This window comes from Hyperoodon ampullatus (genome assembly GCF_949752795.1).
Source record: "Hyperoodon ampullatus genome assembly, chromosome: 5".
NCBI lineage: Eukaryota > Metazoa > Chordata > Mammalia > Artiodactyla > Ziphiidae > Hyperoodon > Hyperoodon ampullatus.
Window position 1 is genome coordinate 52,143,791 of NC_136918.1, and position 24,783 is coordinate 52,168,573.

At 38.2% G+C, this 24,783-nt stretch overlaps 1 long non-coding RNA gene across 1 annotated transcript in view; it reads right to left on the minus strand.

Moving 5' to 3' along the window:
* LOC307054104 overlaps window positions 1-20,953 on the minus strand; it is a 142,759-nt gene extending 121,806 nt beyond the window's left edge. The window contains exons 1-2 of the long non-coding RNA XR_013810928.1: window positions 20,930-20,953; window positions 19,149-19,226 (exon numbers count right to left, since the gene is read on the minus strand). This is a non-coding gene — a long non-coding RNA (uncharacterized lncRNA). The remainder of the gene's footprint in view (window positions 1-19,148; window positions 19,227-20,929) is intronic.
* Window positions 20,954-24,783: the final 3,830 nt, after the last annotated feature.

Genomic DNA, 24,783 nt, shown 5'->3' on the forward strand with positions numbered 1-24,783 from the left:
AATAATCAAGTAATTAAATTTAAAAATATTAAACTATTAAGAATTCTAAGTGTATATCAGGGTTGCAAATGACTTGAAGTGCTATAACTAATGGAAATTTATTTATTCATCAAGTCTATTTGGGGACATGTCACAAAGCCTAAATCATTCAAATATCATCAGAATGTAATAAAGGAAAATGTCAGCCAGTGTTTTGGAACAGGCCCCTTGAAAGTGCTACTAATGATATAATTTCACTTCAGTTCTCTCAGAAGCCTTTTGAAAAATCAGAAGGTTCAGTCTTTTAATTCTGACCTAATCTTTATGAATGGAATATAGTTGATCAATATGTTTCCTATAAAACTTTATTTTCTTCTTTTTTTAAATAAATGCTGAGAATCAAATGAAAATAATAACTAGAAAAAGGAAAATGCCAAAACAGTTATTCTCTTAACTCATGAGTTTGAAATTTTCAAATTGAATTTTATCCTTTTGAGGTTCAAGTTCTATTTACAGCCAACAAAATGAGATTTCCTGGTTCTGTATAAAGGAGAAAGCCCTAAATTCTTTTCAACACCAAGCATGTCTTAATAAAATGCATTTGACAATTTAAGGGTAAAGGAATCAGATTCAGGCAGCTTAGATTTCTTTTTAAATACACAGCAGTTGGAATTTGAAGAGGGAGAGGCTTGGCGCAGAATACCTTTGGCTTTGCCTGAAACATTTAGGAAAAGAGATATAGTTGAAATCGTTTGCCAAGTTCCAAATGTGGTTTGTTTCTCCAATATATAAAAATTATGGTATTAACTTTTCCTAAAATTACCTCCAGCAGTTAACTATAGGACAATCACAACAGAGAATTTCTTAAATGGGCAAAAAAGGAGAAGTATAAGAATTGCAGTATATTCCTGCTGACTAATCTTTGGCTGTGTCTAACTTAAAGAGCCTGTCTTCCTAAACTTCTGAACTTAGATTTGGGCAGGACATAGCAGAGAATTCACCTCACTCTTTTACATACTATTTAGGTGGTGGGGTTGGTAAACAGCAAACTTGAAAGGAGAGGCCTTGCCAAGGCCAGTCATATTCACTGGAGATACAAAGGTGAAGACAGTTAGTGCTGTCTGATTCTGGTATTTACACCATCGAGAGCCACCCTTAAGCTGAGCTGCACTGATGGAGGAAGGGAAAGGCAGAAAGGACTCTGTGGTCATCTTCACATATTACGACTGGGTCACAGCTGAGAAGCAAAAGAAATCATCTCTGCGAATGGCCAATAAGCATGAAAAGATACTCAACTGCATTGCTAATCATAAAAAATACTAAACTGAAGTAATACAATTGTATATTTATCAATCATTTTCACCTCTCAGCTTGGCAGAGATTACAAAGATTCATAGAAACTAGTTCAGGGAAGGTGTAGAGAAATAGCATTTTCTTGTAATAATTTCTTGTTGTAACTTTTCTGGAGAGAGAAATTTGATAAAATTCAACAAAAGATCTAACAATTCCACTTCTAGAAATGTATCCTAAAGAAATGAAGACATATTCTAATATGTATGTATAGGAATATTCATTTAACATACAAAAAACATGTTGTAATTTGGAAAAATTATAAGCAACTCAAAAGCCTGACAAAAGGAGATTTTTTGCATATGTTATGATGTATTCATAAGAGCCATTAAAAGTGATATCGTATCAACTCTCTGTTAAGAAAATTTTTAAAAAAAGAAAAGAAACTAATTTTTTTTTTCCTTCTTTTCTCTTGCAGTATGCAGGCCTCTCACTGTTGTGGCCTCTCCCGTTGTGGAGCACAGGCTCCAGACGCGCAGGCTCAGCAGCCATGGCTCACGGGCCCAGCCGCTCCACGGCATGCGGGATCCTCTCAGACCAGGGCACGAAACCATGTCCCCTGCATCGGCAGGCAGACTCTCAATCACTGCGCCACCAGGGAAGCCCTAATTTGCATTTTTTAAAGTAATATTGTAGAATATATACTAAAATGGGATAATGTTCATGATATAATTGCTAAGTGAAATAGAGCAACCTAAAACACCACATTAGAAGATGATTACATTAAAATAGGAATAAAGAAATTGCTCTCACACCTTTGATCTCTCTCTCTTAGAGTGTTCAGGGACTCAGTACTTTCACCACACCCCTGTACCAGCTCATGGTGATCTCAATCAGACTCATGGGTTTAAATACTATATTTGGTTTCCTGGTCGATTAAAACCGAGAGTGCTGCTTGTGTGAGGCGCAGGCGAGAGCCGGTGTGCGTGTAGGCCCCTGCTTGTCTGGCAGCCTCCAACTGCCCAGTGGCCATGATAGCTGTGTGGCTGACAGGGTCTTGGTGCTCCAGCTAGGTGTCAGACTTGTGTCTCTGAGGTGGGAGAACTGAGTTCAGGATGTTGGTCCATGAAAGACTACCCGGCTCCACGTAATATCAAACAGCGAAAGCTCTCCCAGAGATCTCCATCTCAACACTAAGACCCAGCTCCACTCAATGACCAGCAAGCTACAGGGGTAGACACCCTATGCCAAACAACTAGTAAGACAGGAACACAACCCACCCACTGGCAGAGAGGCTGCCTAAAATCATAATAAGTTCACAGACGCCCTAAAACACACCACGAGATGAGGTTCTGCCCACCAGAAAGACAAGATCCAGCCTCATCCACAAGAACACAGGCACCAGTCCCCTTCACCAGGAAGCCTACACAACACACTGAACAAACCCTACCCACTGGGAGCAGGCACCCAAAACAGCAGGAACTACCAACCTGTAGCCTGCGGAAAGGAGACCCCAGACACAGTAAGTTAAGCAAAATGAGAAGACAGAGAAACAGACAGCAGATGAAAAAGCAAGGTAAAAACCCACCAGACCAAACAAATGAATAGGAAATAGGCAGTTTACCTGAAAAAGAATTCAGAGTAATGATAGTAAAGATGATCCAAAATCTTGGAAATAGAATGGAGAAAATACAAGAAAGTTTTAACAAGGAACTAGAAGAACTAAAGAGAAAAACAATCATGAACAACACAATAAATGAAATTAAAAATTCTCTAGAAGGATTTAATAACAGAATAACTGAGGCAGAAGAACGGATAAGTGACCTGGAAGATAGAATAGTGGAAATAACTACCACAGAGCAGAATAAAGAAAAAAGAATGAAAAGAATTGAGAACACTCTCAGAGATCTCTGGGATAACATTAAACACACCAACATTTGAATTAAGGGGTCCCAGAAGAAGAAGAGAAAAGGAAAGGATCTGAGAAAATATTTAAAGAGATTATAGTTGAAAGCTTCCCTACTATAGGAAATGAAATAGTCAATCAAATCCAGGAAGCAAAGAGAGTCCCATACAGGATAAATCCAATGACAAACATGCCAAAACACATATTAATAAACTATTAAAAATTAAAAAAAAAAAAAATTAAAAGCAGCGAGGGAAAAGCAACAAATAACATACAAGGGAATCCCCATAAGGTTAACAGCTGATCTTTCAGCAGAAACTCTGCAAGCCAGAAGGGAGTGGCAGGACATATTTAAAGTGATGAAAGAGAAAAACCTACAACCAAGATTACTCTACCCAGCAAGGATCTCATTCATATTCGATGGAGAAATTAAAACCTTTACAGACAAGCAAAAGCTAAGAGAATTCAGCACCACATAACCAGCTTTACAACAAATGCTAAAGGAACTTCTTTAGGCAGGAAACACAAGAGAAGGAAAAGACCTACAATAACAAACACAAAACAATTAAGAAAATGGTAATAGGGACATATATATCAATAATTACCCTATATGTAAATTGATTAAATGCTCCAACCAAAGACATAGGCTGCCTGAATGGATACAAAAACAAGACCCACATATATGCTGTCTACAAGAGACCCACTTCAGACCTCTGGACATATACAGACTGAAAGCAAGGGGATGGAAAAAGATATTCCATGCAACTGGAAATCAAATGAAAGCTGGAGCAGCAATTCTCATATCAGACAAAATAGACTTTAAAATAAAGACTATTACAAAAGACAAAGAAGGACACCACATACTGATCAATCCAAGAAGAAAATCTAACGATTGTAAATATTTATGCACCCAACATAGGAGCACCTCAATACATAAGGTAAATGCTAACAGCCATAAAAGGGGAAATCGACAGTAACACAATCACAGTAGGGGAATTTAACACCCCACTTTCACCAATGGACAGATCATCCAAAATGTAAATAAATATGGAAACACAAGCTTTAAATGACACATTAAACAAGATGGACTTAATTGATATTTATAGGACATTCCATCCAAAAACAACAGAATACACTTTCTTCTCAAGTGCTCATAGAACATTCTCCAGGATAGATCATATCTTGGGACACAAATCAAGCTTTGGTAAATTTAAGAAAATTGAAATCATAGTAAGTATCCTTTCCAACCACAACGCTATGAGACTAGATATCAGTTATAGGAAAAAATCTGTAAGAAATACAAACACATGGAGGCTAAACAATATGCTAAATGACCAGGAGATCGCTGAATAAATCAAAGAGGAAATCAAAAAATACCTACAAATAAATGACAATGAAAACACGATGACCCAAAACCTATGGATTGCTGCAAAAGCAGTTCTAAGAGGGAAGCTTATAGCAATACAATCCTATGTCAAAAACAGGAAACATCTCGAGTAAACAACCTGACCCTGCACCTAAAGCAATTAGAGAAAGAAGAACAAAAATCTCCCAAAGTTAGCAGAAGGAAAGAAATAAAGATCAGATCAGATATAAATGAAAAAGAAATGAAGGAAACAATAGCAAAGATCAATAAAACTAAAAGCTGGTTCTTTGAGAGGATAAACAAAATTGATAAACCATTAGCTGGACTCACCAAGAAAAGACGGGAGAAGACTCAAATCAATAGAATTAGAAATGAAAAAGGAGAAGTAACAACTGACACTGCAGAAATACAAAAGATCATGAGAGATTACTATAAGCAACTCTATGCCAATAAAATGGACAACCTGGAAGAAATGGACAAATTCTTAGAAATGCACAACCTGCCAAGACTGACTCAGGAAGAAATAGAAAATATGAATAGACCAATCACAAGCACTGAAATTGAAACTGTGATTAAAAATCTTCCATCAAACAAAAGCCCAGGACCAGATGGCTTCACAGGTGAATTCTATCAAATATTTAGAGAAGAGCTCACACCCATCCTTCTCAAACTCTTCCAAACAATATCAGAGGAAGGAACACTCCCAAACTCATTCTACGAGGCCACCATCACCTTGATACCAAAACCAGGCAAGGATGTCACAAAGAAAGAAAACTACAGGCCAATATCACTGATGAACATAGATGCAAAAATCCTCAACAAAATACTAGCAAACAGAATCCAACAGCACATTAAAAGGATCATACACCATGATCAAGTGGGGTTTATTCCAGGAATGCAAGGATTCTTCAATATATGCAAATCAATCAATGTGATACACCATATTAACAAGTTGAAGGAGAAAAACCATATGATCATCTCAATAGATGCAGAGAAAGCTTTCGACAAAATTCAACACCTATTTATGATAAAAACCCTGCAGAAAGTAGGCATAGAGGGAACTTTCCTCAACATAATAAAGGCCATATATGACAAACCCACAGCCAACATTGTCCTCAATGGTGAAAAACTGAAACCATTTCCACTAAGATCAGGAACAAGACAAGGCTGCCCACTCTCACCACTCTTATTCAACCTAGTTTTGGAAGTTTTAGCCACAGCAATCAGAGAAGAAAAGGAAATAAAAGGAATCCAAATTGGAAAAGAAGAAGTAAAGCTGTCACTGTTTGCAGATGACATGATACTATACATAGAGAATCCTAAAGATGCTACCGAAAAACTACTAGAGCTAATCAATTAATTTGGTAAAGTAGCAGGATACAAAATTAATGTACAGAAATCTCTGGCATTCCTGTACACTAATGATGAAAAATCTGAAAATGAAATCAAGAAAACACTCCCATTTACCATTGCAACAAAAAGAATAAAATATCTAGGAATCAACCTACCTAAGGAGACAAAAGACCTGTATGCAGAAAATTATAAGACACTGATGAAAGAAATTAAAGATGATACAAATAGATGGAGAGATATACCATGCTTTTGGATTGGAAGAATCAATATTGTGAAAATGTCTACTACCCAAAGCAATCTACAGATTCAATGCAATCCCTATCAAACTACCACTGGCATTTTTCACAGAACTAGAACAAAAAATTTCAAAATTTGTTTGGAAAAACAAAAGACCCCGAATAGCCAAAGCAATCTTGAGAACAAAAAACGGAGCTGGAGGAATCAGGCTCCCTGACTTCAGACTATACTACAAAGCTACAGTAATTAAGACAGTGTGGTACTGGCATAAAAACAGAAAGATAGATCAGTGGATCAGGATAGAAAGCCCAGAGATAAACCCACGCACATATGGCCAACTTATCTTTGATAAAGGAGGCAGGAATGTACAGTGGAGAAAGGACAGCCTCTTCAATAAGTGGTGCTGGGAAAACTGGACAGGGACATGTAAAAGTGTGAGATTAGATCATTCCCTAACACCATACACAAAAATAAGCTCAAAATGGATTAAAGACCTAAATGTAAGGCCAGAAACTATCAAACTCTTAGAGGAAAACATAGGTAGAACACTCTATGACATAAATCACAGCAAGATCCTTTTGGACCCACCTCCTAGAGAAATGGAACTAAAAACAAAGATAAACAAATGGGACCTAATGAAACTTCAAAGCTTTTGCACAGCAAAGGAAACCATAAACAAGACCAAAAGACAACCCTCAGAATGGGAGAAAATATTTGCAAATGAAGCAACTGACAAAGGATTAATCTCCAAAATTTATAAACAGCTCATGCAGCTCAATAGCAAAAAAACAAACAACCCCATCCAAAAATGGGCAGAAGACTTAAATAGGCATTTCTCCAAAGAAGATATACAGACTGCCAACAAACACATGAAAGAATGCTCAACATCATTAATCATTAGAGAAATGCAAATCAAAACTACAATGAGATATCATCTCACACCAGTCAGAATGGCCATCATCAAGAAATCTAGAAACAATAAATGCTGGAGAGGGTGTGGAGAAAAGGGAACACTCTTGCACTGCTGGTGGGAATGTGAATTGGTACAGCCACTATGGAGAACAGTATGGAGGTTCCTTAAAAAACTACAAATAACACTACCATATGACCCAGCAATCCCACTACTAGGCATATACCCTGAGAAAACCATAATTCAAAAAGAGACATGTACCAAAATGTTCATTGCAGCTCTATTCACAATAGCCCGGAGATGGAAACAACCTAAGTGTCCATCATCGGATGAATGGATAAAGAAGATGTGGCACATATATACAATGGAATATTACTCAGCCATAAAAAGAAACGAAACTGAGCTATTTGTAATGAGGTGGATAGACCTAGAGTCTGTCATACAGAGTGAAGTAAGTCAGAAAGAGAAAGACAAATACCGTATGCTAACACATATATATGGAATTAAAAAAAAAATGTCATGAAGAACCTAGGGGTAAAACGGGAATAAAGACACAGACCTACTTGAGAATGGACTTGAGGATATGGGGAGGGGGAAGGGTAAGCTGTGACAAAGCGAAAGAGAGGCATGGACATATATACACTACCAAACGTAAGGTAGATAGATAGTGGGAAGCAGCCGCAGAGCACAGGGAGATCAGCTCGGTGCTTTGTGACCACCTGGAGGGGTGGGATGGGGAGGGTGGGAGGGAGGGAGATGCATGAGGGAAGGGATGTGGGAACAGATGTATATGTATGACTGATTCACTTTGTTATAAAGCAGAAACTAAAAAACAAAACAAAACAAAACAAAAAACATAGTAACAACATTAAAAAAAAAAAGAAAAAAAAGGAAGAAGACTCAAATCAATAGAATTATAAATGAAAAAGAAGTAACAACTGACACCACAGAAATACAAAGGATCATAAGAGATTACTGCAAGCAAATATATGCCAATAAAATGGTCCACCTGGAAGAAATGGACAAAGTCTTTGAAAAGCACAACCTTCCAAGACTGAAACAAGAAGAAACAGAAAATATAAACACACCAATCACAAGCACTGAAATTGAGACTGTGATTAAAAACCTTCCAACAAACAAAAGGCCAGGACCAGATGGCTTCACAGGCGAATTCTATCAAACATTTAGAGAAGAGCTAACACCTATGCTTTTCAAACTCTTCCAAAATATCGCAGAGGGAGGAACACACCCAAAGTCAATGTACGAGGCCACCAACACCTCGATACCACTATTACTCAACATAGTTTTGGAAATTTTAGCCATAGAAGAAAAAGAAATAAAAGGAATCCAAATAAGAAAAGAAGAAGTAAAGCAGTCACTCTTTGCAGATGACAGGATACTAAGAGAATCCTAAACATGCTACCAGAAAACTACTAGAGCTAATCAATGAATTTGGTAAAGTAGCAGGATACAAAATTAATGCACAGAAATCTCTTGCGTTCCTATACACTGATGAAGAAAAATCTGAAAGAGAAATAAAGGAAACACTCCCATTTACCATTGCAACAAAAAGAATAAAATACCTAGGAATAAACCTACCTAGGGAGACAAAAGACCTGTATGCAGAAAACTATAAGACACTGATGAAAGAAATTAAAGATGATACAAACAGATGGAGAGATACACCATATTCTTGGATTGGAAGAATCAACATTGTGAAAATGAGTATACTACCCAAGCAATCTACAGATTCAATGCAATCCCTATCAAAGCATCAAGGGCATTTTTCACAGAACTAGAACAAAAAATTTCACCATTTGTATGGAAACACATAAAAACCCAAATAGCCAAAGAAATCTTGAGAAAGAAACACGGAGCTGGAGGAATCAGGCTCCCTGTCTTCAGACTATACTACAAAGCTACAGTAATCAAGATAGTTTGGTACTGGCACTAAAACAGAAAGAGAGATCAATGGAACAGGATAGAAAGCCCAGAGATAAACCCACAAACATATGGTCAACTTACCTTTGATAAAGGAGGCAAGAATATACAATGGAGAAAAGACAGCCTCTTCAATAAGTGGTGCTGGGAAAACTGGACAGCTACATGTAAAAGAATGAAATTGGAACACTCCCTAACAGCATACACAAAAATAAACTCAAAATGGATTAAAGACCTAAATGTAAGGCCAGACACTATCAAACTCTTAGATGAAAACATAGGCAGAACAGTCCATGACATAAATCACAGCAAGATTCTTTTTGACTCACCTCCTAGAGAAATGGAATAAAAACAAAAATAAACAAATGGGACCTAATGAAACTTAAAAGCTTTTGCACAGCAAAGGAAAACATAAACAAGACAAAAAGACACCCCTTAGACTGGGAGAAAATATTTGCAAATGGAGCAAATGACAAAGGATTAATCTCCAAAATTTTCAAGCAGCTCATGCAGCTCAATATCAAAAAAACAAACAACCCAATCCAAAAATGGGCAGAAGACCTAAATAGACATTTCTCTGAAGAAGATATACAGATTGCCAACAAACACATGAAAGGATGCTCAACATCACTAATCATTAGAGAAATGCAAATCAAAACTACAATGAGGTATCACCTCACACCAGTCAGAATGGACATCATCAAAATATCCACAAACAATAAATGCTGGAGAGGGTGTGGAGAAAAGGGAACCCTCTTGCACTGTTGGTAGGAATGTAAGTTGATACAGTCACTATGGAGAACAGTATGGAGGTTCCTTAAAAAACTAAAAATAGAACTACCATATGACTCAGCAATCCCAGTAGTGGGCATATACCCAGATAAATCCATAATTCAAAAAGAGTCATGTACCAGAATGTTCATTGCAGCCCTATTTACAACAGCCAGGACATGGAAGCAACCTGTGTCCATCGACAGATGATTGGATAAAGATGTGGCACATATATACAATGGAATATTACTCAGCCATAAAAAGAAGCAAAATTGAGTTATTTGTAGTGAGGTGGATGGACCTAGAGACTGTCATACAGAGTGAAGTAAGTCAGAAAGAGTTAAACAAATACCATATGCTAACACATATATATGGAATCTAAAAAAAAAAAAAAAGAAAGAAAGGTTCTGAAGAACCTAGGGGCAGGACAGGAATAATGACCCAGACATAGAGAATGGAGTTGAGGGCATGGAATGGGGAAGGGTAAGCTGTGACAAAGTGAGAGAGTGGCATGGGCATATATACACTACCAAATGTAAAATAGATAGCTAGTGGGAAGCAGCCACATAGCACAGGGAGATCAGCTCAGTGCTTTGTGACCACCAAGAGGTTGTGGGATAGGGAGGGTGGGAGAGAGACACAAGAGGGAGGAGATATGGGGATATATGTATATGTATAGCTGACTCACTTTGTTATAAAGCAGAAACTAACACACCGTTGTAAAGCAATTATAGTCCAATAAAGATGTTAAAAGAAAATAAATATTTTATTTAAGCTAACAACTACTAAATAAACATCTCTAGTCCAGATTTCTTCCTATACTCCAAACCCATCTATCCAAATCTCCACCTGCATAGAAAATGTCTCAAACTTAACATTTCTAAAACCAAGCTCCTGAGCTCTTGGTTCCCATAAAAACTGATTCTTCCAGAGTCTACCTCATCTCAATTAATGCCAACTCCATTCTTTAAGATACTCACCCAAAAAACTTGGAATCATCCTGACTCCACACTGACTTTTATATCCTACATTCAATCCACTAGCAAATCCCATCAGCCTTCCTTTCACAGTATAGACAGGATCTAATAATCACAGCTCCCTACCTCCACTGCTATCATTCAAGTCCGAGCAAACATTATGGCTCATCTGGGTTATTAAAATAGCTAAATCTCCCTCTTTAAACTCTCTGCCCTTATTGTCTCTTCTTCATGTTTTATTCCTCTCCACTTATTGTCTATTCTCTAAACAGCAACAGAGTGATCATATTAAAACATAAGTCAAAACACATGACTCTTTTGCTCAAAACTCTCCAAAGACTTCCTACATCACTCCAAAGAAAAACCAAGTCACCCTAACGATGCACAAGGCCCTACCTGATATAGCCGACTCATCATTATGACCAGCTTCCACCATCTCCCCCCCTGCTCACTCTACTCCAACTATGCTTGCCTCCTTGTTGTTTCTTAAACCTCATAACCAACACTTGCTGGTCCATCTGCCCCAAATACCCTGCTCTGAAATATCTACATGGCTCATTTTCTCACCTCTTTCAGGTTTGTCCATAAGTGTCAAAAATGGGGCTTCCCTAAATGCCCTCTTTAAAATAGGAATACATCTTATCCCCCTCTCTTATTCCTTTCTCCTCACCTATGTCCTCCCTATTCCCTTTTCCTTGCATTTATTAATGCCTAAGATACTATATAATATATTTATTTACTTATTTTCTGAGTTTTTTCCCACCCCAGCTGGAACATAAGCTCCATGAGGTAAGGATTTTAGGTTTGTTTGAGTCACTACCGTATCCTCAGTGCCTGAAACAATGTCTGAAACAAAGCAGGGGCTCCAAGAATAATTGTTGAATGAATGATGAATGAATGATAAAGACATATACTAAAGTGTGCAGTACTTACCTTAACATTAGTTTAGACTAATGTATAATGACACGTATCCACCATTGTACCATCATACAGAATAGCTTCACTGCCCTAAAAATCTTCTGTGCTATATCAGTTCATACCTTCTTCCCCACCAACCCCTGGTAGCCACTGATCTTTTTACTTTCTCCATAGTGTAACCTTTTCCAGAAGGTCATATAGTCAAAATCATACAGTATGTAGGCTTTTCAGATTGGCTTCTTTCACTTACTAATACGCATTTAAGGTTCCTACATGCCTTTTCATGGCTTGATGGATCATATCTTTTCAGTGCTAAATAATATTCCATTGTCTAGGTGTACCACAGGTTATTTATCTATTCACTTACTAAAGGACGACTTCCCAGTTTTGGCAATTGTTAGTAAAGCTACTATAAACATTTGTGTGTAGGCGTTTTTGTTTTTTGTTTTTTTTAATTTTTTTTAAAAAATCACCTTTTTTATTTTTAATAAATTTATTTATTTTATCTTTGGCTGTGTTGGGTCCTCGTTGCTGCTGCGCAGGCTTTCTCTAGCTGCGGCGAGCAGGGGCCACTCCTCGTCTCGATGCACGGGCCTCTCACCGTGGTGGCCTCTCCCGCCACGGAGCACAGGCTCCAGGTGCACAGGCTTCAGCAGTTGTGACACACGGGCTCAGCAGTTGTGGCTCCAGGGTTCTAGAGTGCAGGCTCAGTTGTTGTGGCGCACGGACTTAGTTGCTCCGTGGCATGTGGGATCCTCCCGGACCAGGGACTGAACCCGTGTCCCCTGCACTGGCAGGCAAATTCCCAACCACTGCGCCACCAGGGAAGCCCTGTTTTTTTTTTTGACCATGCCGCATGGCTTGCAGGATCTTAGTTCCCCCACCAGGGATCGAACCCGGACCCTGGCTGTGGAAACACAGAGTCCTAACCACTGTACTGCCAGGGAATTCCCCATGTGCAGGTTTTCATATGGACATCAGTTTCTAACTCATTTGGGTAAATATCAAGGAGCACCACTGCCAAATCTTGTAGTAAGAATATGTTTCGTTTTGTAAGAAACTGCCAAACTGTCTTTCAAAGTGGCTGTAACACTTTGCATTTATATCAGCAATAAATGAAAGTTCCTGTTGCTCCACATTCTAAACAGCATTTGGTGTCAATGTTCTCGATTTTGGCAATTCTAATAGGTAAGTAGTAGTATTTCATTGTTGTTTTAATTTGCATTTCTCTAATGATTTATGATGTGGAGCATCTTTGCATATGCTTATTGGCCATCTTTATATTTTGGTGAGGTGTGTGTTTACATCTTTTTCTACTTTTTAATCAGATTATTTATTTTCCTATAATTGAGTTTTAATAGTTCTTTGTATATTTTGGTAATAGTCCTTGATCAGATATGTCTTTTGCAAATATTTTCTCCTAGTCTGTGGCTTGTTTTCTCATTCTCTTCAGGTTATTTTTATAACTGAATAGTCCACATTTTAAAATATATATATTATAGATCACATGCCAAATGAGTATTAAATTATTTCAACTTCGTCTGTGTACATAACAACTATTTTATGTTAGTTATACCATAAAGAATGCACATGAATCAATATAGCCTGAATCTATACAACTGAATATCCTTCTGTGTATCTTTCCTTTTTTTTAATATACACCTTAAACTAAAATGTAGCCATTGCTGGGATGCCTCATTCCTCCTAGTCCAGGCCACATCTCACTTTTTATAGGCAGAGCAAAAGCAAATGCTTTATTTCTAGACAAAGCATCTGCCTTGAGTCCCAGATTTCCTACCTGGTGAATTAAGCAGCACGCTCTCTCTCTTTGCCTTGTACAGGAATTGCCCCAAGCAGATACTCCAGCCTGCCTTGTCTTTATACCTGTTCTGCTCTGCAGAACCAAGCAGGACTGCCTTGCCAGAAGTTTCCCTAGCCCCAAAGAAATCAGTCACCTAGGACCCACCTCAACTGAAAAGTGTTCAAGGAGTTCACACTCCCAGAAGCCACAAAGTTTCCAATCCAACAATCTGTGATCAAAACCCTAAGAGGCCAAAGATCCCCAACAGCCAAAATTCTATCCTCCCTCTCAAATTCTCCAACCCCTTCAAATTTTTCACTTTCATTATCTTTTCCTTATCTCTACTAAGGCCTGCCATAGGGTCAGAGGGAGATAGATGGCATCTACCCTACTCTCTAGCCAAGAGACTCCCCCTACCAATCCATGTCTGCTTCTAATAGAAAAAAAGGGCTCTCTTGATTACTACTAAGGGTGCTTAAGCACATTTCTTAATCTGCCTGAACCTCAGCTTCCATATCTGTCAAATAGAGATAAAATTGTCTTACTTTCAGGGCTATTACAAAGACTAGAAATGGTGTGTAAAATGCATTACATATCTTAACTACTCAACAAAGCTGCTCTGGTTCCCACTGTTCGTTCTATGCACATATCTCAGTTAGTTCCCTGTCTGTCTGTTCATACCTTTCCAAACTCTCAAATCCATGTTGCATCCCAAGGCTCTTCCTTGAGAATGTACATGTGAGAAGACAGGATATTCATTCCTGGTTTATGTAAGTAATATCTTTTGTGAGATGAACTTTTCCACTTTCTAATTCCTGGCTAAGTAAATAGGAAAAATAAGGCTTAGATCTGATGTTACACATTGAGCATATTCAGCAGTATCAATCTGAGGACTGACTTCTAACTTTATAATCAGTAGGAAACATTTTACTGTTACATCATGGACTGTTAGAGAGGAAAGGGAACTGAGGCTCAGAGAAGTCTCCTACCTCCTGGCCATAGCAATTTTCCCTGTGCCACTCAGTTACCCTCGTTGCCCTGCACTCACCACATTGCTCTGATTTACCATATTAGAATAATTACATGTCTACTCTTCCAGCCACTTAACCCAGAGGTGGAGTTAGGCTCTACAGATCTAGCCCTGGAGTGACTGGGCAGAAACAGGCTGGAAGGTGAGGCCTGCAGGGTCTGAAGATGGTAAGAAGGCCATACACTTTCACTACCTTCTTTTAATGCCCCTGGTGTTGCTGCCAGTTCAGCCTCTGAAATATCCTCATCATAATTTTGATAATTGTTGTGTTAACCATTATTTTTAATTGTTGAGAGCTACCATTTTTAGAGATTATTCTTTCCTTGATTGCCTCCTAGCTATGTTTCTGATGTCTCCCCACTTCTACTTTTCTGATATGTTCATTTATAATCAAGGGAGATATTTAGAGATTGGTTAGCAATTTTCCCCTCAACCCATGTAGCACAAATGACCCTGAATCTCTCCAACAAAGAGCCACACAGTATGTTTGAATGGGCAGTCTCTAGAACCAAGACAAGGCTTAGAGACTCAGTTCTGAATTATTTATTCCTGTTTATCTGCATTTATAAGTTATAAACTGAGGCTTAGTTTTTCATCTGTAAGTGGGGACAATAATATCAAATTTATAGGATTATTGATATAACACTTTGCAAATAATAACCCCCATAAATCACACATGTCATCTGTGATTTTAGTTTATTTAATTCCAACTGAATAAATGAAGATAACAGGCACACTATTTGGTAGACAAGGATGGACATCACCAGCAGAAAGCCAGCATGGCCTTAAGAATAGGTTTTGACACCTTCTAAAATACACTGCCCAATTGAACGTTGCACCATGAGGATGGAGAAACTACTGAACTCTTAGCAAATGTACAATGATACTGTAAAGACTGTGGTCATTACTAATGAAATGTTTGCAGAGGGTAAACATCTTCCAACTGTTAGCAAATCAAATTAAATACCAGAATGGCAGGAGGTCACCTGGTATTTGAAAGACAAACTAAGTGGTAATTATAAGGAAACCAATTAGAAGATTAACAAAACTGAAATGGCTTAATGTTATATAAGTTACTATTTAAAACTCAAAGTTTTTAATTCAGAAAATAGGAATCTTAGAAATTCTCTAGCCATATCTTCCTTGTGGCCCAGAGTTGTGAAGTGATTTGCTCAAGGTCACACAAAAACTTTGAATGAGAATCTCTAGATAGTTCCAGGTAATGTTTAAGCTCTTACATTAAAAAAAAAAAATTTAAACAAGATGGCTGTTATATATATGATAAGCTACTGAATTCTTTTTTCTGTTGTATATGAAAAACTCCTAATTATTCAGTGTTTATTAAGAGCCAAGCATTATAGATAGGATTTTACATACATTATCTCATGTTTTTCTCTCAACACCCAGTGTGGTGGGAACTACTATGTTTCCCATTTAAGCGGTGAGGAAACTGAAGCTCTGAAAGGTCAGTAAACTGGTTCAAAGTCACAGAACTGGTAAGTAGCAAGAGTCAGCCTTCAAATCCAGGTCTGCCTGACTCTACAGTTGGTGCTTTTTGCATTGTCTTTCTTTTTATTCTCAATCTTTGCAAAGATCAGTTATTAAAGATACCAGAGTAATGAATCATCTTGGTGTTTCACAAGAAAATTTAAGGCAGTCCAGGGTGGCGCCTTTCTGATGCATTATCGCTAAGCCTAAAATATAACCCCCAGCAAGGTCAATGGGCACTTTTCCAATTTTGACTCCTGTTTTGAGCTTCAGCAAGGCTATTCAAAAACACATCAAGACTACAGAACAAGACGCAGCCTTCCCCAGACCACAGGAATATCCATTATGTTCCTACAAATATTGTTAGAAAGAAAATTGAGAACAAAGAGCCCCTCTGGTGGAGTGAAAGATATTCCAGGATTAAAGTCGGGAAGTCTGACCCACTTCATACCTCTGTGACCTTAAAGCAAGACTCTTAACCTCACCTGTAAAATGAGACAAGGGTTTGAAAGAGTAAAATGGAATAATTTTAATATCCCTTGAAAAGCTATGAAAATAATTTATGAACAAATATTTATAGAATCTATCATTCTTTCAAATAATAATAGAATGTAGAGGAACCTACTTGGTGCCAAGTTTAAAAAACAGTCCCTGCCTTTAAGGAGTTGATAAGCTAAGTGGTAAAAAGCTAGATACGCAAAAACAAAACAAAACAAAACAAAAATTAGACATCTGGTTTTCTTTCCCCATTATTTTCAGGCTACAAATAATGTTGACTTATGTGGAATAAAGCATTTCTTTTGCCTTTTGAAATTTTTTCTTAGGATAACCTCTAATTTTAAATTATGTCTACATTTTACTGGTTTAAGGTATCTGTTGCTGCAATAATTAATCATCCCCAAACTAAGTGGCTTAAAACAATAATCACTTTTTCATTATTCTTTACAGTTGACTCTCCTCAGCCACACAGTTCTTTCTGTGGGTCTCTTAGGTGGTTGCAGTCAGCCCATAGCTGGTGCTGGAATTATTTCCAAGACTTCATCACTCACAAGTCTAGTGAGTCCACAGGTGATGCTGGCTGTGGACTGAGACCTCACCTAGGGCTCTTGCCCATAACAGCTATACATGGCCTCTCCACATGGCTTCTCCATATGTGCTCTGCTTCCTCATGACATGGTACCTGTATTCCAAAAGCAAGCAACTTTTCATGACCTCGCATCAGGAGTCACATAGCATAACTTCGGCTATAGTCACAGACCCACCCAGATTCAAGGGGAGTGAACATTATCACTTCTCAATAGAAGGAGTGTAAATGTCATACTGGAAGAAGAGCATGATGAATAGAAGACCATGTTGCAGTTATCTTTCAAAATACAGTCTACCACAAGGCATAATAATCAAAATTCAAAGGTCTATTACACCTAATGAAAATGTGTTAGGTATATGTGCATATGAGCAAAAGGAATACAGAGAAAGTTACTATCAGACTAGGGTATTGGGGTAAAAGAATTGTCATTCTCCCAAATGTATGTTTTTACTACCCTGTGTTTTCTTTCAAAATGCTCACCATGATACCAGATCATCTATGTTTTCCAGTGTGGACAGTAGGAAGAACTCAGGTGGGGAATAAGGATGTAAGCTCGCATGGTGGTTTAGGGCCTCGGTGGGAGATTAGGAGGTTGAGCCTTTGTTGTTTAGGTTACAGGAGGCCAAAGACATCCATTGAGAGTGTCAGCCTGTGTGAAGAAGTGCTTTAGGAAGATGCATCTTAAACTGGGTGGGGAATGGAGGCCCCTACGGGCAAAGACAGTAGTTTAGACTCCATTGTGATAGACCAATTGTAAAGGTGCAAAGTCCTCAAGAAGGATGGGAGAAAGAAGAAAGGAAAGGAAGTGGAAGAAGTCAAACACATTCCACAGGAAGAGGGACTGGGATTTGGAGACTGGAGAGTTGTGCAGTGAGCTGGAGAAGGGAGGGCCAAGGACACCTCTGAGTTTGCTGGCCCAGATAACTGAAAGAATCTGTGAATCACTCATTGACCTAAATGGGAAGGTTGAGTAAGGGGCAGGGCACAAGTTTCAGGGGAAACAATGGGAAAAATTCATACAGTTCCTCTTTTTTTCCCACCCAGTTCTTTACAGATGAATTTTAAAGATACAGGCATAGAGATGTGTTTGTGAATCTATGTTAATCTCGCTCAAGACATCAACTCTTCATTTTCAAACTTATAGCCTCGCCACATCCATGCCTTCATCTCTCATTTAACATTTTCTTGTATACTCTTCACTGAATAATTTCTACTTGTATTTCAGGTCTCAGCTTAAAAATCCTTTCCTTGGGGAAAGCCTTCCTCTGCTCTGAGATGAAATCAGATTCTCCTGTTAGACACATGCACAGCACGCTGCAGGGCTCCTTCACAGCACTTAGCACACTTGTCATTATTTAAGCATTTGTGAAAAGATGTCAGTACCAGTGTTCCTCACTAGAACATGAGCTCCACTGTGGAGGAGCTGCATCCTAAGTGTCTTCCCTATCCCCAGTGCCACCCACTGCACCTGGCACATGGCTGGTGCTCAGTAACTTTTGCCTGACTGACCAGTTCCTGGGGCTGGATACTACCAATGTAAAACCTCCAGGGAAGAGAGATCAAGTAAAGGAGGCCAAGTGGTGAGGACTCTGGTAAATTACAGTATGAGCCACTAAAGCATTCAATTCCCACCAAAAGCAAAACAATAACAAAACAAAACAGAACAAAACAATAAAACATATCTTCAGTTGTCTCCAGCTCACAGGCAACCTTGTAACTCTGATTCAACTTGTATTTTCTCAGGTAGAATTGCCCCATACTAGGTAAGAGTCAATCAACTGACATTCACAACCAATGCGGATCTTCCACAGGGTGCTCTGACTTAATACAATCACCTTCATTAACGCTGTTCTAATATGAATTCTGAACATCAGCAAAGGACGTTATTTAAATCCTGTTCCCACATGTCATCTACCACCCCTTTCTATAATCCTCTTCCATTCACTGAATGTAGGACCTGGAGAGAAACCTAAGCATCACCCATTCCAATCCACTCATTTTACAAATAAAGAAATTGGGACAAATGACTTACTTGGCAGGTCACACAACTGGTTATTAGAGACATGGAGATATACGATAAGAACCCAAACTCACCTGAGTGCCATCCAGTGCTTTTCCCATATCACCACATCATCTGAAATGAAGCTCAAGGTGACTTTTAAAACTGCAACACTATGAAAATGTGAGACATAAAACAATTTTCATCATGTACTTATTTTAATATAAAATATAAATATGCATATGGATAAACATTTTCACATACTGCTTTTCTTTAATTTTGGGCATGACCCAGACTGGGATGTGAAATTGATCCCTTGCTAATGAGGGACAACTAAAAGTCAAAGATTTAATGATAAAAATTGTTTATATTTGGCAATAAATAATGCAGTAATGGAATATTTATTGATCCCAGGTTCAATAACTCAAATGAGTGATGGACTAGGAAAGGCCTGCCACTTTCTGAAGGCTTACACACAAGCGCAATCCACCCTATTAACACAATGTGCTAAAGCACAGAGCCAAAAATCAACTGAGCTATCTGGACACTCTAGGCTGACTCATTTGCAAGATGGTTCTTTTCTTAGATTCTCAGGATAGAAAAGACATAATATTAGTTTTTGTACATTGAAAAAAAAATAGTGTGACCTTGCTTCCTGTTACTGCTGTAAAACTGAAGAAAACAGAGAGGTGTTAAAATGGCCTAAAATTTAAGTTGATTCTGTGGCCCATCTGTCTCACCAAGTACCAACACTCCTCCTCTGAAGACCTTCAGAATCCCTGTGCCACTGTGCTTTGTTCGCATTTTAATTTCCTCAGAACTCTAGAAAAGATCCAAACCTACAACCTTGATGCCTTTTTCCCTTCCCCATGCCTCCCTGGCACAAGTGCCAAAGAGAAACCACCTTGCTGCCTCCGTTTACTCACAGAATGATAATATTTCAACATAACAGAGGGGCTGTTTGTGCTCTATCTTTTACTGCATTTTTATGGGGAACAATATATTTTCTTGTTTTCCTCCCCCGATACCATAACAATCTTTCCTAAATTAAACATGTAACAAATTTCTCATACAACTTTATTCCCAGGTTCTTTATAAACCATCATTAAATATCTTCATGCTGTTTGACAGTTATTCCTCATCAGTGTGTTACCTTAGAGACTGCAGGCTGTAAACAGAGGTTTACAGTGTGCAGACTGAGAGGAAGAGCTTTGAGGATACGAGGGGGTGGTGACTGGACCCTCCCTTAAATGTAGGCAGGGATAGGCACCAGGGGACCAGAAAGGTGCACACTTGAGAAGCAGAGTTCATCCTATTTATCTTTGTATGCCCAGGACCTTTGTATATTCCAGGCACAGCAAGGTTATGTGGAGATATTTGGAGGAAGGAAAAGGGGGAGAGAGAGGAGTGGGATATAGGAGAAAAGGTAGAAGAGGGAAATGGGGGGTAGGGAAGAGGTTAAATGTTGGGGAGATATTCAGTGGAGAATAAAGACAGGTGGAAAGTACCATACCAGAGAGAAATCTGGAGAAGTCTTTCACTTATTCACTGATTTGATCCAAGACAAAATGTACATAGATGGCAAAGTGTTTCCTCAAGGGCCATAGGTCCTGAAGAAAATGACAATCTTCAAAGCAGACTGAGGCCTCCCCCAACGTTTGAGACCACACTCTGCAGTGGACATAGGCAGCTGTGATCTAAGGGGCATTGTGACAGCCAGGAAGGTGGGCTTAGGGGGAGGATACAGAATTGAACTACACTGGCAAAGGTGGCAGTCACTGGATTGGCAGAAATGTGTACCATAGTAAAACTGAACTAACAGCCATGATATCTGAGGGGAAATTATATGGGTCAGAAAGAAACGCACTTAACTTACCCAATAGTTGTAATTATCTGGATTTATGGATCACATCACTGAGCTTATCTGAAAGACAAGAAAACAGACTAGAATTAGATGTTGGCTAGAGTCAAGCAGCTGTGTGTCAGCTTTAATTTGCAGCCATTCTCTTTGACACACAGTCTTTGTGGTGTTGAGCAAGAATTGGTAAGACTTCTAAGTGCCTAATTCATATCACTTTTGCTGATGTGTGGACCTCATCTAAAATACGATTAAAACAAACAAACAAAAAAACCCTGGACACCTGAGCTATATTTAAGTTCCTTAGGTAACAAACTTGTGTAGGATAGTGCTACTTTGGCACTTGTTATTTCTGGAGTCAATCCATACATGTAGATGGATATAAAATCAATCATAGAAGAGGGAAGGAATATTTTGACCAATTTTTAGTGAACAATCTAATTCAGCCAATATTTCTTGGGAATCTTGTATACTGCTGACCACAGGGTTAATTTTTGTGTTAGACTTCCCAACAGGTTCTGATATTGTATATTGCAAATTGTGATAGTCTGCTTATAATAGAATGAACTGTCACTTGTGGAGACTTCTCAGCTATTTGAAGGGTCTAGGAAGCAGCTTGGAATAAAAAATATACCTCACTGGAAGTCAAAAGAGCTGGTTCTACCTCAGGCTTTCCCACTAACTGGGAATGTGATCTCGGACAAATCCCTTCATCTGGCCAGGCCTCAGTTTCCTCATCTGTGACATGAAAGAGCTGGACCAGATGATCTTTAAGAGCTCTTCCAACATCTGCAGCCTGAGATCCAGACACAAAATAAGGAGCAACATCGAAATCCATAACCAAAATCCCAGGAAGTGTAGGAAAGGGATCATCTCCGTAAGGTCTCTACTCCTCTGCCTTGGAATTCATGGAATTGACCAAGACTACAATAGTAATCACTGGTTCTGATAATTATGTAACAGGTGCTCAGGAAGGTGGCTTTTGACATCGAAAACATAGAGTAGAATGGTAATGCATGCAAGCGGAAGTCTAACAACACTCTGCCTCAACCAGTAATATTCATAGGGATGAGGAAACAGAAGATTAAAGATGATATTAAAAAACACACACACACACAGAAAACAGAAGGCAGAGTACAGCCAAGGCCAAATGTTTTGGGTTTATTTAGCTTCATTTTTCAAAACAATTTTAGGCTGATAGAAGAGTTGCAAAAGAGCATAGAGTTTCCTTAGGCCCTTCACCCAGCTTCCCCAATGTTACCATCTTGCATAAACATAGTAAAATATCAAAACTAAGAAATTAACATTGCTACAATAATATAAACTAAATTACAAATTTTATTCAGTTTTTATTAAATTACAAATTCCAGTTTTTCCACTAATGTCCTTTTCTGTTCTGAGACCCAAACCCAAAGGCCTGATTTTAACTGGGACAATTTAAGATTTTCCTTGCAAGACCCAGAATTGCCAAAGGAATTCTGAGGAAAAAGAACAAACCTGGAGGCACAACTCTCCAAGACTTTGGACAATACTACAAAACTACAAACAAATCAAAACAATGTGGTATTGGCACAAAAACAGACATGCAGATTAACGGAATAGAACACAGAGCCCAGAAATAAACCCACACACCTACAGTAAATTAATCTTAGACAAAGGAGGCAAGAAATATACAATGGAGAAAAGACAGTCTCTTCAGTAAGTGGTGTTAGGAAAGCTGGATAGTTACATGTAAATCAATGAAATTAGAACACTCCCTCATACCATATACAACAATATACTCGAAATGGTTCAAAGACCTAAATATAAGACATCACACCATAGAACTCCTAGAAGAGAACATAGGAAAAACATTCTCAGATATAAATCGTAGCAATATTTTCTTAGATCAGTCTCCCAAGGCAAAAGAATTAAAAGAAAAAATAAACAAATGGGACCTAATCAAACTTAAATGCTTTTGCACAGCAAATGAGACCATCAACAAATGAAAAGACAATCCACGGAGTGGGAAAAAATATCTGCAAACAATGCAACTGACAAGGGGTTAATATTCAAAATATACAAATAGCTCATATAACTCAATATAAAAAAACACAGGGAATATGACCAATATTTTGTAATAACTGTAAATGGAGTGTAATCTTTAAAAATTGTGTAAAAATAAAAAATAAACAAAAAAATTAGAAGAAACACCCCAAGCAACTCAATCAAAAAATGGGCAGAAGACCTAAATCGACATTTCTCCAAAGAGGACATACAGATGGCCAACAGGCACATGAAAAGATGCTCAACATTGCTCCTTATTAGAGAAATGCAAATCAAACCCACAATGAGGTATCACCTCACACCAGTCAGAATGGCCATCATCAAAAAGTCTACAAATAATAAATTCTGGGGGGTGTGGAGAAAAGGGAACCCTCTTGCACTGTTGGTGGGAATGTAAATTGATACAGCCACTATGGAGAACAGTATGGAGCTTCCTTAAAAACTAAAGAAAGAGCTACCATATGATCCAGCAATCCCACTCCTGGGCATATATCTAGGAAAAATGAAAACTCTAATTTGAAAAGATACATGCACCCCAATGTTCATAGCAGCACTGTTTACAATAGCCAAGACGTGGGAGCAACCTAAATGTCCATTGACAGATGAATGGATAAAGAAGATGGATGACTAAGAGACCAATTTGATTACCTTACCTTTATTTTTACAGAACAAAAGCCAACATGATCAGTTTCAAGGGATCCTTCTAAATATTTAATTTTCCATTAATTCCTGAATTCTCTTGGTTACTCCAAGATTTTCATATGGTATAGTTTTACTAGAATTAGATTTGGACTATTGAGAATTCTGGAGACACAATTACTATGCCACTACTAACTACCTCTTGCTCCAACCCACAAAATTAGGCTAAATATCCTCATCTGTGCTCCTTTAAGCATATTTCATAATTATACTTATTACACTATCTTATAATTGTGCAATCTACAATGAACTTCTGAGTGAGAGTTTTTTCATCCAATTATACCAAGTACCTAACAGATGTTAGGTACTTGGTAAACACCTGTTGAATAAATTCATGATAACTTTTCTTCAGTACACCAATATTATCTATACACCAATATTAAACACATAAAATTCTTTAAGTTAGCATTGTTGATGCTAGTCATTAACAAGGAAAATTGTTCGGTGGCATATATTGTCAAATTTTCTTATGAGAACACCAAATTTTAGGCCTACATTCTCCAGCAAACCCTTAAGAGAAAATTTATTCTATAAACAAGTAAAAGATCTCTGACCTTCCTATTCCCTTCAAGGCATATTTCTGACTCACAACAAGTACGTTTTTGTTCTTTCCATGTTTGGGAGATTTGTCCACTAAACAGAGCAAGAGCTGCTTTATTTTAACTGCGGCCTTAAAGTACTTAAAACACTGCCACTCGCTATATGCTACTCAATAAAAAACTGTCCTTGGTGTAATCAAAAAAGAGCAGAGACAATGAAAGCCATTCACTGCCATGCTTCCAATGCTTTATGACTATTTCGTCAAACCACCATTCACTCTCATACCTGGTGACTCATACAAACCCATGTCCTTCTCAATGACAGGTCCCAACACCCTTCTGGCTTGACCTACTGGGAGGTAGGTCTTCATGATGAGAATAAAGGTTTTAAAAAGTTTTTGATCAGCCAGCTGGTGGATAGGACAGAGCTCTGAGTAATTAAAGATAATTTACTCATTCGTACATATGTATTCACACTGTAAGCAAATCTGCCTACAAACCACATCATTGTAGAGGAACAGAGCTCAGGAGGCCCTTGTAGAGGATCATGCAGTATGCTAAGGAGGTAAAGTGGCTCACTAAGACCTC